We start from the raw sequence: 13,990 nt of genomic DNA, 5'->3' as shown, positions 1-13,990 counted from the left end.
CTTCGAGGAGAAAGTGAGGTCTGCAGATGCTGGAGATCAGAGCTGAAAATGTGTTGCTGGAAAAGCGCAGCAGGTCAGGCAGCATCCAAGGAGCAGGAAATTCGACGTTTCGGGCATAAGCCCTTCATCATGAATGAGGAAGGACATTTCCTCATTCCTGATGAAGGGCTTATGCCCGAAACGTCGAATTTCCTGTTCCTTGGATGCTACCTGACCTGCTGCGCTTTTCCAGCAACACATTTTCAGCTCTGATGTAAAGGGATAGCCTGACAGAAAGTTTATTAACTTCAGTCTAACAGAGGCAAGTGGTACAATATCTCAGAACTCGTTGTGAGATTGCACTGACATCAAATCAGAAAATGTAGCTACTGATGCCATCCACCAAGACACTTTAAAACTTGGTGTACAAGGGCAACTACACAAGGTATAACAAACAACAGACATACATGGTGATATGAAATGCTACCCCCTTTCTCTACTGGTTAAAGTCCTTTACAAATAAGTTTGGAGGTATTGCCTCCATTATTACTGAGGCTTCATATCATCAAATGCTCCATAATTTGAGGTCAAAGAAGAGTGGGGAAAGAAAGAAAAATAAAACACTATTGGTGTAAGTAAACAAAGAGATGTACATCATGACAGTGTTTACAATTATGTTGATTTTGGTTAGAGTAAGGGAGATGTATTCAGTATTCACCTGTACTGGTAATGCCCAATGCTGGCAATGTTTAAAGTACTCGATTTCTAACTTCATATTTAACCAAAAAAACCCAAAACTTTTCAGATCAACTAAGCGTACCATGTCCGTTGTATCTGCCTTCCCTAGGATACACGGCAGCAATTCAGCAGCACCTTCCATGTAAGGACTATTAAGCTGGAAAAGAATAGCACTCCAATAGAACATCTTCAATTTTTACTCCAAGTGGTATGCAATTTGACCCAGACATAAATCACTCTACCTTTATTGTTACACTCAGTATGCCGAGATTTCCAACTTACCACCACCAGAAGGACAGGTGCAGTTAAAAAAAACCCAACACCTCTGGGAAATTACAGGCTCTCCCTCCCAATAATAAACAAACACAGTCAGTGAAGGCCAGGTGTCACCCAGAAAACCAAAAAAGGGAAATTTTTACCAATGTTAAAATAAAGTTGAAGTAGAGTCAAAATAGAAAGGGACTTTTCACTGCAATTCAAAATGGAGGATAAAGATTTTGAAATTTGGCAAGCTATTGGGCTTTACTCTGGATGCAAACTATGCATCGGTGGATGGTTGTGCGCTGCTGCAGTATTCTGGACTCATTAACTAGTACATTATTGGAGCAGAAGAAACAAATTGAATGAATTTCAGCTGCAAATTTAACTTGGACGGTGCGACATGCTAGCCATTAGTGAGATATGGCTGCGCAATGGTCAGGAACTAAAAGCTAATTAACCAACAAACTGGTAAGAGAGAGAAAATTGGAGAAATGCAAGTGTAGAATTAGTAATTGTGGAGGAATAACTTCTATGAGAGGAGATAAAAAGAGACTTTATAGATAGAATTAAAAAATATTAAAGATTCTAGTAAAGTGATGGAAGTTATGTACAGGTCCTCGTACAGTGAATGCAGAGTGACACAGTACAGAAACGCAAAGCTTTGAAGGCAGATCAGTTATAACAGATTGTTTCAACTTTTCATACAGATTGACAGAGCAAACGAGCTCACATCAGCAAGGTAGCTAACTCATGCTCTGCAGCAATGTCCCTGAACTGGCTACAGTGCAGGTTATTTTAGATTCACTATAATGAGCCGGATATAGTTAATGGTCTACCAGTATGGCAATATTTACCTCACAGCAATCATTATATAATTAATTTAATATTGCGTATGAAAAGGTGAAAGATAAAAACAGAAAGCAGCTGCCACAATTTGAGGCTTAAGTTAAGGCTTTTGTCACTGGATGGGATAGTCCTGCCCACATTAAGTGATTTTGTTAATGAGTAAAATGTTCAAAAGATAGATTCAATTGGAGCTACTTCTGCCAGGGAGTTGGTTGCCATGGAATGCCACACTCATCTGCCTGGTGTCATCCTCATTCACAAGTGAACACATCTCCAACTGCTCTGCTACACCGTCACCCAATCAAGCTCAATCAACTCAGCTCTCCAAAACATTACGGTGGGTTTACAGCTCTTATAAAATTACCAAAATACTGTCATTCCCTTTTCCATATTTCACTTTTTCTAGTTCTTTTCCCTCTTGCAATGTCAAGTACCTGTTCAAATTTGTTTTATTGTCTATAGAATATTCATCCACATTTCAAACGGCTTTTACTTTCTTCCACACATTTTTGTTGATTGTCAAGTTGTTGAGACAAACAGGAAAGTGGATAGATATTGTGCTGTTTCCTTGTCACAAATTGTTGTTAACACATCCTGCATTTTCACAAAATTGCTTTTGCTTTAGCGCTCATCTAACTTCTGTCCCATATATCGCGGGGGGTTGTGGTGGTGGTGGTGGTGGTACCTGTTGGTGGTGATAACATTGCTGGATTGCTATTTCAGAGACCTAGATAATGTCTAGGGTCCTGGGTTTGAAGTTTGCCGCAGAAAATGTAGAATTTGAATTTAATAAAATGTTGGGATTAAGAATCTCATGATGAGCATTGCCAATTGTCAGGAAAACCCCACCTGGCTCCACAAATGTGCTCTGGGGTAGGAAACTACCATCCTTACCTGGTCTGGCATACATACGATTACAGACCCATAACAACGTCGGTTGACTCTTATCTGCCCTCTGCGCAGTGAATGCTGACCTAGCCAGCAATACCCTCACCCCATGAATGAGCGAAAAATAGACATATTTGCCAACTTCTGTAATCATTTGCATTAAATTTTTAAACTTATCTGCTTGTTCCAGTGTGGCAGCATCCATTTCAAACTTTACTCAAACTTATACATCTAAGGTGCAAGAGATCTACGGGCTCTGCTGCCTCACAGCGCCTGAGACCCGGGTTCATTTCCCGACTCAGGCGACTGTGTGGAGTTTGCACATTCTCCCCGTGTCTGCGTGGGTTTCCTCCGGGTGCTCCGGTTTCCTCCCACAGTCCAAAGATGTGCGGGTCAGGTGAATTGGCCATGCTAAATTGCCCATGGTGTTGGGTAAGGGGTAAATGTAGGGGTATGGGTGGGTTGCGCTTCGGCGGGTCGGTGTGGACTTGTTGGGCCGAAGGGCCTGTTTCCACACTGTAAGTAATCTAATCTAATCTATAAAAAAAGTAGCCATGGACATCTAATGAGGTAAGGGATAACAGAAAGGAAAAACATACGAAAAGGGAGAGACTCTGATAAATAGCAAACATACAGAACAGCAAAAGGTGACAAAACAGATAGGCTGGGGAGAGCTATAAAGAGTAAATACAGAAAGAAACCTGTAAAGGAACATCAAAATCAAGAAACTTGATAATTATATTAATAAAACAGCTGGGCCTAAGAGCTATGCACATTTTCCAAAAATTGACAACAGTAGAACACAGAACATAGAAAAATACAGCGCAGTACAGGCCCTTCAGCCCTCGATGTTGCGTCAATCCAAGCCTACCTAACCTACACTAGCCCACTATCCTCCATATGCTTATCCAATGTCCGTTTAAATGCCCATAAAGAGGGAGAGTCCACCACTGCTACTGGCAGGGCATTCCATGAACTCACAACCCGTTGAGTAAAGAATCTACCCCTAACATCTGTCCTATACCTACCTCCCCTTAATTTAAAGCTATGCCCCCTTGTAATAGCTGACCCCATACGTGGAAAAAGGTTCTCATTGTCACCCCTATCTAAACCCCTAACCATCTTGTACACCTCTATCAAATCACCCCTAAACCTTCTTTTCTCCAATGAAAACAGCCCCAAGTGCCTCAGCCTTTTCTCATACAATCTTCCTACCATACCAGGCAACATCCTGGTAAACCTCCTCTGCACCCGTTCCAGTGCCTCCACATCCTTCCTATAGTATGGCGACCTATAGTAATATAAATGAAACAAGGAAAGTACAGATATGTTTCCAGTCGAGGAATAGGATAGCAAATAAAGGAAATTAAGGTTGAATAAAGGATAGAGATTCACCACAAATAAAGTAAGCAACAGAACTGAAGAAAACAATGCCAGTGACACTCTGCACCCAAGAACAACAGAACAGAGGACTTGGTTAGACTTGGGGATCTAGATCATTAAATATCAGAGCTTCAAAATGTCTAATGAAATGCTGCCATTTATAACTGAAGGACTGGTCAGGGTGTGATACTTGTACACCTGAACAGACAACACCGAGTTACTGACAATAGTCTGGGCAGATTTAGCTTTGAAAGGAGTACAGCATAGATTAATCCAGCTATCTGTGTTGTTTCGAGGATTAATTTACAAAATAGGTTTGTACCATCTGGAATTAAGGTGGTAATGGGAGGATATTAAGGGGATCTAACAGGGTAGATGGAGAAACATTTCCCTGGTTGACAAAACTAGGATGTGGAGGTGCCGGTGTTGAACTGGAGTTGACAAAATCAGAAGTCACTCGGCACCAGATTATAGTCCCACAGGTTTATTTGAAATCCCACAAATAAACCTGTGGGACTATAACCTCGTGTTGTGTGACTTCTGACTTTGACAAAACTAGGACGAGATGATAAAGCTAAAAAATTAAAATCAGGAGTGAAGTTCAGCAACATATATATCGGTTTGGAATGCTTTTCAGGCAGTGATCATACAAGCTAGGCCAATTGTTAATTATAAATCTGGATTAAATTTGACTAATAAAAATCTAAAAGTTATGGAACAAAGGTGGATACAAAGTTAGGTCACACATTGAATGACAGATCAGGCCTCGATGAAGTAGTCTTGTACCCATGTTCCTTTTATGCATTTCATTGTTTGGTTCTTCGGATTTTGAGTGATTCTAAAAGCTCTCAGGCTGCATCACTATGGCATTGTCCCATAATCTTAAATCGAAACAGTGAAGGACTAATTTCATCAACATCGAAAGTGCACTCTTACAACTTTAAGGTCTCAGAAAACATCTCCCTGCATTTTCTAGAGATTTTGCAGCTTGTTTTAAAAAGTGTACTGCATTAACATAATCCCGACGCCACTGTTTTACTTTTTTGTTGTTTATGTCGAACCTCGGTATAATATCTTACTGTTATGTATTATTTTGCCGAGCTAAGTGGTTGACACTACTTCAGTTAATGTTATTAAAGCTAAGACAGACTTTTTTTTGAACAGTAAAGGAATTAAGGAATACGGTGAGAGCATGGGTAGATGGATCGAAGTCCAAGAAAAGATCAGCCATGATCTTTTGGGAATATTGGAAAGGATGAATATAGATAAGTCTCCTGGGCCTGATGGCATTTACCCCAGGATCCTATGGGAAGCTAGGGAGGAGATAGCAGAGCCATTGGCCTGGATTTTTTTGTCGTCATTGTCAACGGGAATAGTACCAGAGGACTGGAGGATAGCGAATGTGGTCCCATTGTTCAAGAAAGGGAGTAGGGATAGCCCTATTAACTATAGGCCAGTGAGTCTGACTTCAGTGGTGGGCAAAGTCTTAGAGAGAATGGTAAGGGATAAGATTTATGAACATCTGGGTAGGAATAACGTGATCAGGGATAGCCAGCATGGTTTTGTGAAGGGCAGGTCGTGCCTCACAAACCTTATTGAGTTCTTTGAGAAGGTGACTATGGAAGTGGATGAGGGTAAAGCAGTAGATGTTGTGTATATGGATTTTAGTAAGGCGTTCGATAAGGTTCCCCATGGTAGGCTAATGCTAAAACTTCGGAGGTATGGCATTGAGGATACATTAGAGGTTTGGATTAGGAATTGGCTGGCTGGAAGGAGACAGAGGGTAGTAGTTGATGGATTATGTTCATCTTGGAGCGCAGTTACTAGCGGTGTACCACAAGGATCTGTTTTGGGACCATTGCTTTTTGTTATCTTTATAAATGATCTAGAGGAAGGACTTGAAAGCTGGGTAAGCAAGTTTGCGGATGACACAAAAGTCGGTGGAGTTGTGGATAGTGAGGAAGGAAGTGGTAGGTTACAGCGGGATATAGATAAGTTGCAGAGCTGGGCGGAAATGTGGCAAATGGAATTCAATGTAGCTAAGTGCGAAGTCGTTCACTTTGGTAGGAATAACATGATGATGGATTACTGGGCTAATGGTAGGCTATTTGGTAGTGTGGATGAGCAGAGGGATCTTGGTGTCTATGTACACAGATCTCTGAAAGTTGCCACCCAGGTAAATAGTGCTGTGAGGAAGGCATATGGTGTACTGGGCTTTATTGGCAGAGGAATTGAGTTCCGGAGTCCTGAGGTCATGTTGCAGTTGTATAAGACTCTGGTGAGGCCTCATCTGGAGTATTGTGTGCAGTTTTGGTCGCCATACTATAGGAAGGATGTGGAAGCTTTAGAACGAGTGCAGAGGAGGTTTACCAGGATGTTGCCTGGAATGGTAGGAAAATCTTATGAGGAAAGGCTGAGGCACTTGGGGCTGTTCTCATTGGAGAAGAGAAGGTTTAGGGGAGATCTGATAGAAGTGTATAAGATGATTAGGGGTTTAGATAGGGTAGATACTAAGAACCGTTTACCGCTAATGGAGTCAGGTGTTACTAGGGGACATAGCTTTAAATTAAGGGGTGGTAGGTATAGGACAGATGTTAGGGGTAGATTCTTCACACAGCGGGTTGTGAGTTCATGGAATGCCCTGCCCGTATCAGTGGTGAACTCTCCTTCTTTATGTTCATTTAAGCGGGCATTGGATAGGCATTTGGAAGTTATTGGGCTAGTATAGGTTAGGTAGGACTCGGTCGGCGCAACATCGAGGGCCGAAGGGCCTGTACTGCGCTGTATCCTTCTATGTTCTATGTTCTATCTTATTGAACAGCAGAGCAGGATCGAAGGGCCAGACGGCCTACTCCTGCTCCCAGTTCTTATTTTGTTTGTAAATAAATATAACTGAAAGCATTGTCCAGAAACATTATCTCCCACATTCAAAAGTGATGCAGTAAACATATTCCACAGTAAGTAATTTAGCATTAATAAGGGTCAACTGAGGAACTTGGATCACATCAACCTGAACAACAATGAATACAATACAAGTTCCAGTCTTTCTGAAACTACTGTACAGCTGTATACACTAAAAGAAATTTTAAAAAGCAGCTGCCACAACGCTGAAAGCAGATGAATTCTTCACCGTCCTTATCTTTAAAACAGTCTGCAGACAGTTACTCTAGACTTGTTACTTCCCTCATGTGGAAGCTGTGGTGTACAGGAAGAAATGAGTCAGAACTGTGCCCCAAAACAGCATCACACCACCGGCCTTGGAAGAGATTTTGCAGTAACCTTATCTTTGCTTGCCCGTGTCATTTCAATGCTGTCCCATTGTTTGAGGGAATATGCAAAAGTATAAGCTCAGCCCACATTGATCGAGAACAATCATCTTTGTAATCATGGTTATGCAAATTAATTTAAGGAAATACACACAGCCTGCTTAATGCAGACACAGACATTTCAGCTTCTGAAATGGAGGGAGTACAATGTCTATAAATAGCTAACATGTGGCACCCACCATTTGGGAAATTACATGTATTTTCTCAAAACAGTTTTCACATCGGAACGAAAAAACAGGAAGCAATATTAGGATTATACCATTTTCCATACCTAAAACAATATTCAACACCAAGCTTAAAAGTGTCATTTAGTAATCTCCGCTATTTCTGAAACAATTTTAAACAAGGGGAAATAACATATCAGGCACTTACTTGCACAATGGATCATTAAAGCAATCAAAACTCAACACACTAATCAATCATAAGGCTTAACTAGATGTTGCAATTTTCATGACAATGAATCAATTTTCTTTCAAGGCTTACACCAGCATGCTCCATACAGCACTGGACAGATTTCCTGCAGATATTAGCATTTCAAATGTCATGCAAAATGACTAAATATGATCTTTACTTATAGAAATGTACGTACTTTAGAGGAGAATGCTTAAGACTCAACAATATGACAGCTGACAGTGTCAACATGTCATACATACATGTTTAAACAGGACAGCAACTTATAATTTTCAAAGATCAACGAACTTGCTTGGAACCCAACTCAGAATAGGTTTCACTGCAACTCTGTCAACTGGGACAGACTGGGGTGGGGTAGAAAATATAGCGTTCAGCTTTGATAATGCAGCATTGAGAAATGTATACACCTAAAAAGCAAGCAGTTGAGAATCTTTCGTTCTCTCACAAATGAGAAATCTCAAGGTTACAATTCCAGTCAATATTGGGCAGTTAGAAGAACAGAGTAAGTTTCTCATCAAACAGGTTTCAGAGAGCCTTAACACCAAACCATACATCAATATTGACAACACTGCACAACAGACAAGGTCTTTCACCCTGTTCTCAATAGGACTGGTGTTAACGGAAGCAGGCACTCAGGTTAAGTTGGAAATCCCAGAGGACACAAAGATCTGTCACCAGATTGAACAAACACTCAAGCATCTAACCTATCATCACATTCTTACAGATCACGATGAAACAAAAATTCGATACATTAATGATAGCAACAGCCGTTTTGTTCCAGGGGACAAATACATCTCTACGTACCAACACATTATGCTGTACAGAGTCATTGTGCAGCTTAACACATGCATTTAAAACAAATATTGAACAATAAGTGACTTTTCTGTTTACAGTCAGAGCATCTGAAGCACAAGCCTGGCAGCTCATTCAAAATTCCATCTCATATCATGTTCAGTTTTGAAAAAAACAATAATTCAACTCTGCAGCACCACACTGCAGGACTCGTGACACCTACTGATTTAATGTTAACACAGAGCTTTTCACAAGTAAACTCCGATGTGGAGCTTACACAATGGTCTGGTGATGTCTGGTGAGGAGCTGGCTCAGGTGGTGTGAAAGGCAGGGCAGGTAAAAGTGGGAACAGTTAAGGCTTTGCAGGTTAGTGACTCAGCCTCCCAAGTGCAGGGAGAACTGGAAATGTGGGGAAAACAAAAACTTCAACAGTGACATCAGGTTAAAGGAACGTGAGTACAATGTAAAACCTTCTAAAACGAAGCGAGCTAAATGTTAGGTTTTTAAAATTGTATCCTTCGTTTAGTGTGCCCAATATGTTGCCAAAAATGCATTTAACAAAATTAATTTTGCCATAAGAAAACATGCCAAAAGGGTGGGTAACATTCTCTCACTGGACACTGCACTGCCCATGTTCATTACAACAGCAGCAGATGCGGAAACTATCACGCCAAAAAACATTAATAGAAAATTCATCTTTACATCAGAAAACTAGCCGAACCATTATGCAATGGCAGATTTGAACTGGGCAATTCTCCTGCCCACCCAAACAAAGTCCTGGCAGTAAACTTTGATACATAAAACAAAACCAAAACATTCAGATCTATCTCCATATGAGTGCAATGATAAAGAAAATTGGAGGAGCCAGTCAGCTAATCACAGTTAATCTGACTACAGCTTAGCTCCATGTACCTGTCAGTTCACCACAAACCAATCAATTCTATCTCCACATTCAACATACTCAATGGCCCAGCGTCCACACTGTTCTCTGTGGAAGAGAATTCCAAAGTCCAACCGCTTCAGAGAAGAGATTCCTCCTCGTCTAGTTTTCCAACTGTACCCATTAGTTCTAGACTCCCTCACAAGGGAAAAAAAAAATCAGCATCTGCTGTCAAGTTCCTTTGGAATCTTCCATGTTTCAGTGAAGTGACCTCATTATTCTTTCCTCCAGTGAGTACAGGCCCAATCTGCTCAATCTTTTCTCATTAGATAACCCCTTAATTCCAGGAATCAATCTACAGAACTGTTTTCAAAGCAAATACATCTCTCCTTAAGGATATTCAAACTGTGTATAGTTCTCTGGTGCACTCTCACCAACGTCTCGTACAGTTGAATGAAGTCAATATTCAATCTGGTTTTCTAATTAGCTGCTGGACATGCCTTTATTTCTGTTAATGAATCATGAATATGGACTACCAGACCATATTACATTTAGAGCATTCTCCAATCTCTCTCCCTATTTAAGTAAGACTTCAAACTTGACATTCTTCCTTCTAAAGTAATCTCACATTTTCCACACATTATACACCATTTATTACATTTCTGTATCCTACTCACAACTCACTTTCCTATTTACCTTTGCATTAATAAAATTAGCTACAATGCAGTTGGACCCTTCATCCAGGTCATTAACAGAGAGTTTCTACTGATTGTGCTTGCATTTCTAGCTTGTTTTCTCTACTGTAATTTGCTTATTTTGTTTCAGTCTCCATTTATGTGCTTCTACAATTTTCCAAACTCCCTGAACTACCACTCATTTTTTGAAGCATTCCACATTTTTGATATTATCCTCAACTTCCTTAAATAGTCACAAATGTTGCTTCCTTCTTGAGTAGTTGTTTGTTCTGCTTGGAAAAGGGTAAGAGTTATGAAATATCTTCTTAAATGTCTGCTACAGATTCTCCACAATCTTATCTTTTCACCTACTTTCCCATTACATTTTTGTAAACTGTTTGCCTGTGCTCCTGTAATTACCTTCAATTTAAAGATCAGACTTAGAGCCACATTTCTCACCCTTAAACTGAGTCTAAAATTCTATGCAATAATCACAATTCGCCAAAATATTTTGCTAGAAAGTCATTAATTAATCTTGTTACATTATATTTCACTCTTAAAAGATGCTGTTCCCTGGTTGGTTCCAGAACACACTGTTCCCAGAAGTAGTGTTCTAAATCCATTCTATAAACTCATCTTCCAGGCTACATTTGCCGATATGAATTGTCTATTATATTTGAAGATTAACATTTCCCATGAAAGTTGCAGTACATTTTGTAAACTGGATTAGCTCAAACGAATTTTTTAGCATGTTTCTTAATGCACGTGCAATGATAACTGGTTAAACGTGTTAAACTGAAAATCGACATTATGGCTAACGAATCAAGGATGTTCTAGTAACTATAGGCCAGTGAGTCTCACTTCTGTTGTGGGCAAAGTCTTAGAGAGAATTGTAAGGGATAGGATTTATGAATATCTGGATAGGAATAATGTGATCAAGGATAGTCAGCATGGTTTTGCGAAGGGCAGGTCGTGCCTCACAAACCTTATTGAGTTCTTTGAGAAGGTGACCAAGGAAGAGGACGAGGGTAAAGCAGTAGATGTGGTGTATATGGATTTTAGCAAGGCATTCGATAAGGTACCCCATGGCAAAAACTACGGAGGTATGGCATTGAGGGTGCATTAGAGGTTTGGATTAGGAATTGGCTGGCTGGAAGACGACAGAGGGTAGTAGTTGATGGTATAGGTTCATCTTGGAGTGCAGTTACTAGTGGTGTTCCACAAGGATCTGTTTTGGGACCATTGTTGTTTGTCATTTTTATAAATGACCTAGAGGAGGGGCTTGAAGGCTGGGTGAGCAAGTTTGCGGATGACACGAAAGTCGGTGGAGTTGTGGACAGCGAAGAAGGATGTGGCAGGTTACAGCGGGATATAGATAAGTTGCAGAGCTGGACAGAAAGGTGGCAAATGGAGTTCAATGTAGCTAAGTGTGAAGTCATTCACTTTGGTAGGAGTAACAAGAAGATGGATTACTGGGCTAATGGTAGGCTACTTGGTAGTGTGGATGAGCAGAGGGATCTTGGTGTTCATGTACACAGATCTCTGAAAGTTGCCACCCAGGTAAATAGTGCTGTGAAGAAGGCATATGGTGTACTGGGCTTTATTGGTAGAGGAATTGAGTTCCGGAGTCCTGACGTCATGTTGCAGTTGTATAAGACTCTGGTGCGGCCTCATCTGGAGTATTGTGTGCAGTTTTGGTTGCCATACTATAGGAAGGATGTGGAGGCATTGGAACGAGTGCAGAGGAGGTTTACCAGGATGTTGCCTGGCATGGTAGGAAGATCGTATGAGGAAAGGCTGAGGCACTTGGGGCTGTTCTCATTGGAGAAAAGAAGGTTTAGGGGAGATTTGATAGAGGTGTACAAGATGATTAGGGGTTTAGATAGGGTTGACAGCGAGAACCTTTTTCCGCTAATGGAGTCAGCTGTTACTAGGGGACACAGCTTTAAATTAAGGGGTGGTAGGTATAGGACAGATTCTTTACTCAGCGGGTTGAGAGTTCACGGAATGCCCTGCCAGTAGCAGTGGTGGACTCTCCCTCTTTATGGTCATTTAAGCGGGCATTGGATAAGCATATGGAGGTTATTGGGCTAGCGTAGGTTAGGTAGGCTTCGGTCGGCGCAACATCGAGGGCCGAAGGGCCTGTACTGCGCTGTATTTTTCTATGTTCTATGTTCTCTTATAATGGAACACCTCGAAAACAAAACAACATTCTCGAAAAGCTCTCTAAACTAGGGATATCTGCAGAGATTAAATAAACTAACACTAGACAGAAAAAGACTGTTCCCACTAGCAATTGGCTTAATGAGGGGTTACAGATCTTAAAAATCATTTGTCACAGATCTAGAGGGGAGGAAAGAGGAAATTTTATTCACTCAGAGGTACAATAAAAAGAAGGAGAAGTTGTTCTATAAATAAACTTGAGCGAATTTAATCGGTACTTCAGGATGAGGAATTGCATTGCGGATTACAGACGAAATAAAAGGGAACTCTTCCAAGCAGTTAGCACAGACACAGCAGCCAAATAGCTTGTCTGTGTTATAAGTAACTATGATTTGGTGGTGCATTTTAACTCCTAATTAGTTATTAGAGAACAATTCAAGAAAAAGCCTGAGCAATCCAGTCCCCATTAAAGCCCATCCCCGTGGTATCCCTCACTTCCCTGAAGCCTATTCCTCTAGGATCATTCTCCCAAATCACATCCCACCAAAAAGTATCCTCAGTCCCCTGAGCATCATCACTTCGGTACTATTCCACCTTGCAATCATCTGACAGAATACACTTTGCACCATTCAAGACCTTTGAAACACCCTCTTTTCCAATGTTTCTCAAAGCAACGTTTATCTCCAAGGAAGGCCCTTTTCTCCATAGTCCTCACTCGCCCATGCCCATCACTCCAGTACTGTCAACTCCTCTTTTGAAGTCACCCCACAACTACATCTATTTTACGTTCCACTGAAGTCCTTTTACAGTCAAAGTCATTGAGCTGTACAGCAGGGAAACAGACCCTTCGATTCAATTCATCCATGCCGACCAAACACCCTAATAACTTCCATTTGCCAACATTTAACTCATATCCCTCTAAATCTTTCCTATTCATAACCAATCATTCCCATAATTGTAGGTGAAATCCCTAACTTTGCTAGAGGTCAGCCCTATTATTCTTGAATACTCATCCATCAAGTTCCCCAACGTTCTCAAAATCCTTTTGGTGAACATTCCTAAATATACATTTATTATTTTACCTTCAGTTTCAATCTCATTATTTTAACAGTGTGTCAGAACCTGCCCTGTTCAGATGTAGCTCATTTCTCTCATACCAATGTAGATTTCTTTAAATTTAGTCATCTATCCCATCATTCCTATAATTGGTGAACTCCCTAACTTCACCAAAGCTCAGCCCGAGACAGCTGTTCTTTACTTTGCAGTGTTGCTTGAATCAATGTTTTACCAGTTGTTTCCTTCCCATACAGTCTATAATCAGTTCTATGCTAGCTCATTCAAGCTCTCTGTAAATTTTCAAGCTAAACGCTAATCATCCTCAGCTTGAACCACAGTATATTTTTCGCATTCAATTAGTCTATTTTCAAAAAAATGAAAGGATGTAATGTGAAGAAATAAGATAATATTAAGGAAATATTGTGCATGAAAATAAATTTGCTCTTCCCATTTTACATCAACCCCCAGGAAAGAGAGACGCGAGGGAAGGGGCTTAACAGGAAGTATTATATAAGAGAATCTCAAAGAAAATAAATTATTTAGCCATTAAATCGGTGCAGAAATGATTTGAAGTTTGCACATAGTTTCACAAT

General features: G+C 40.5%; 1 protein-coding gene across 5 annotated transcripts in view; it reads right to left on the bottom strand.

Moving 5' to 3' along the window:
- Positions 1-13,990, bottom strand: part of pisd (phosphatidylserine decarboxylase) — a 112,474-nt gene that overhangs the window by 74,591 nt on the left and 23,893 nt on the right. The window lies entirely within an intron of this gene.

This window comes from Hemiscyllium ocellatum, chromosome 24 (assembly GCF_020745735.1).
Source record: "Hemiscyllium ocellatum isolate sHemOce1 chromosome 24, sHemOce1.pat.X.cur, whole genome shotgun sequence".
NCBI lineage: Eukaryota > Metazoa > Chordata > Chondrichthyes > Orectolobiformes > Hemiscylliidae > Hemiscyllium > Hemiscyllium ocellatum.
The sequence above is the reverse complement of the archived record's forward strand: the minus strand, read 5'-3'. Positions and strand labels throughout refer to the sequence as shown.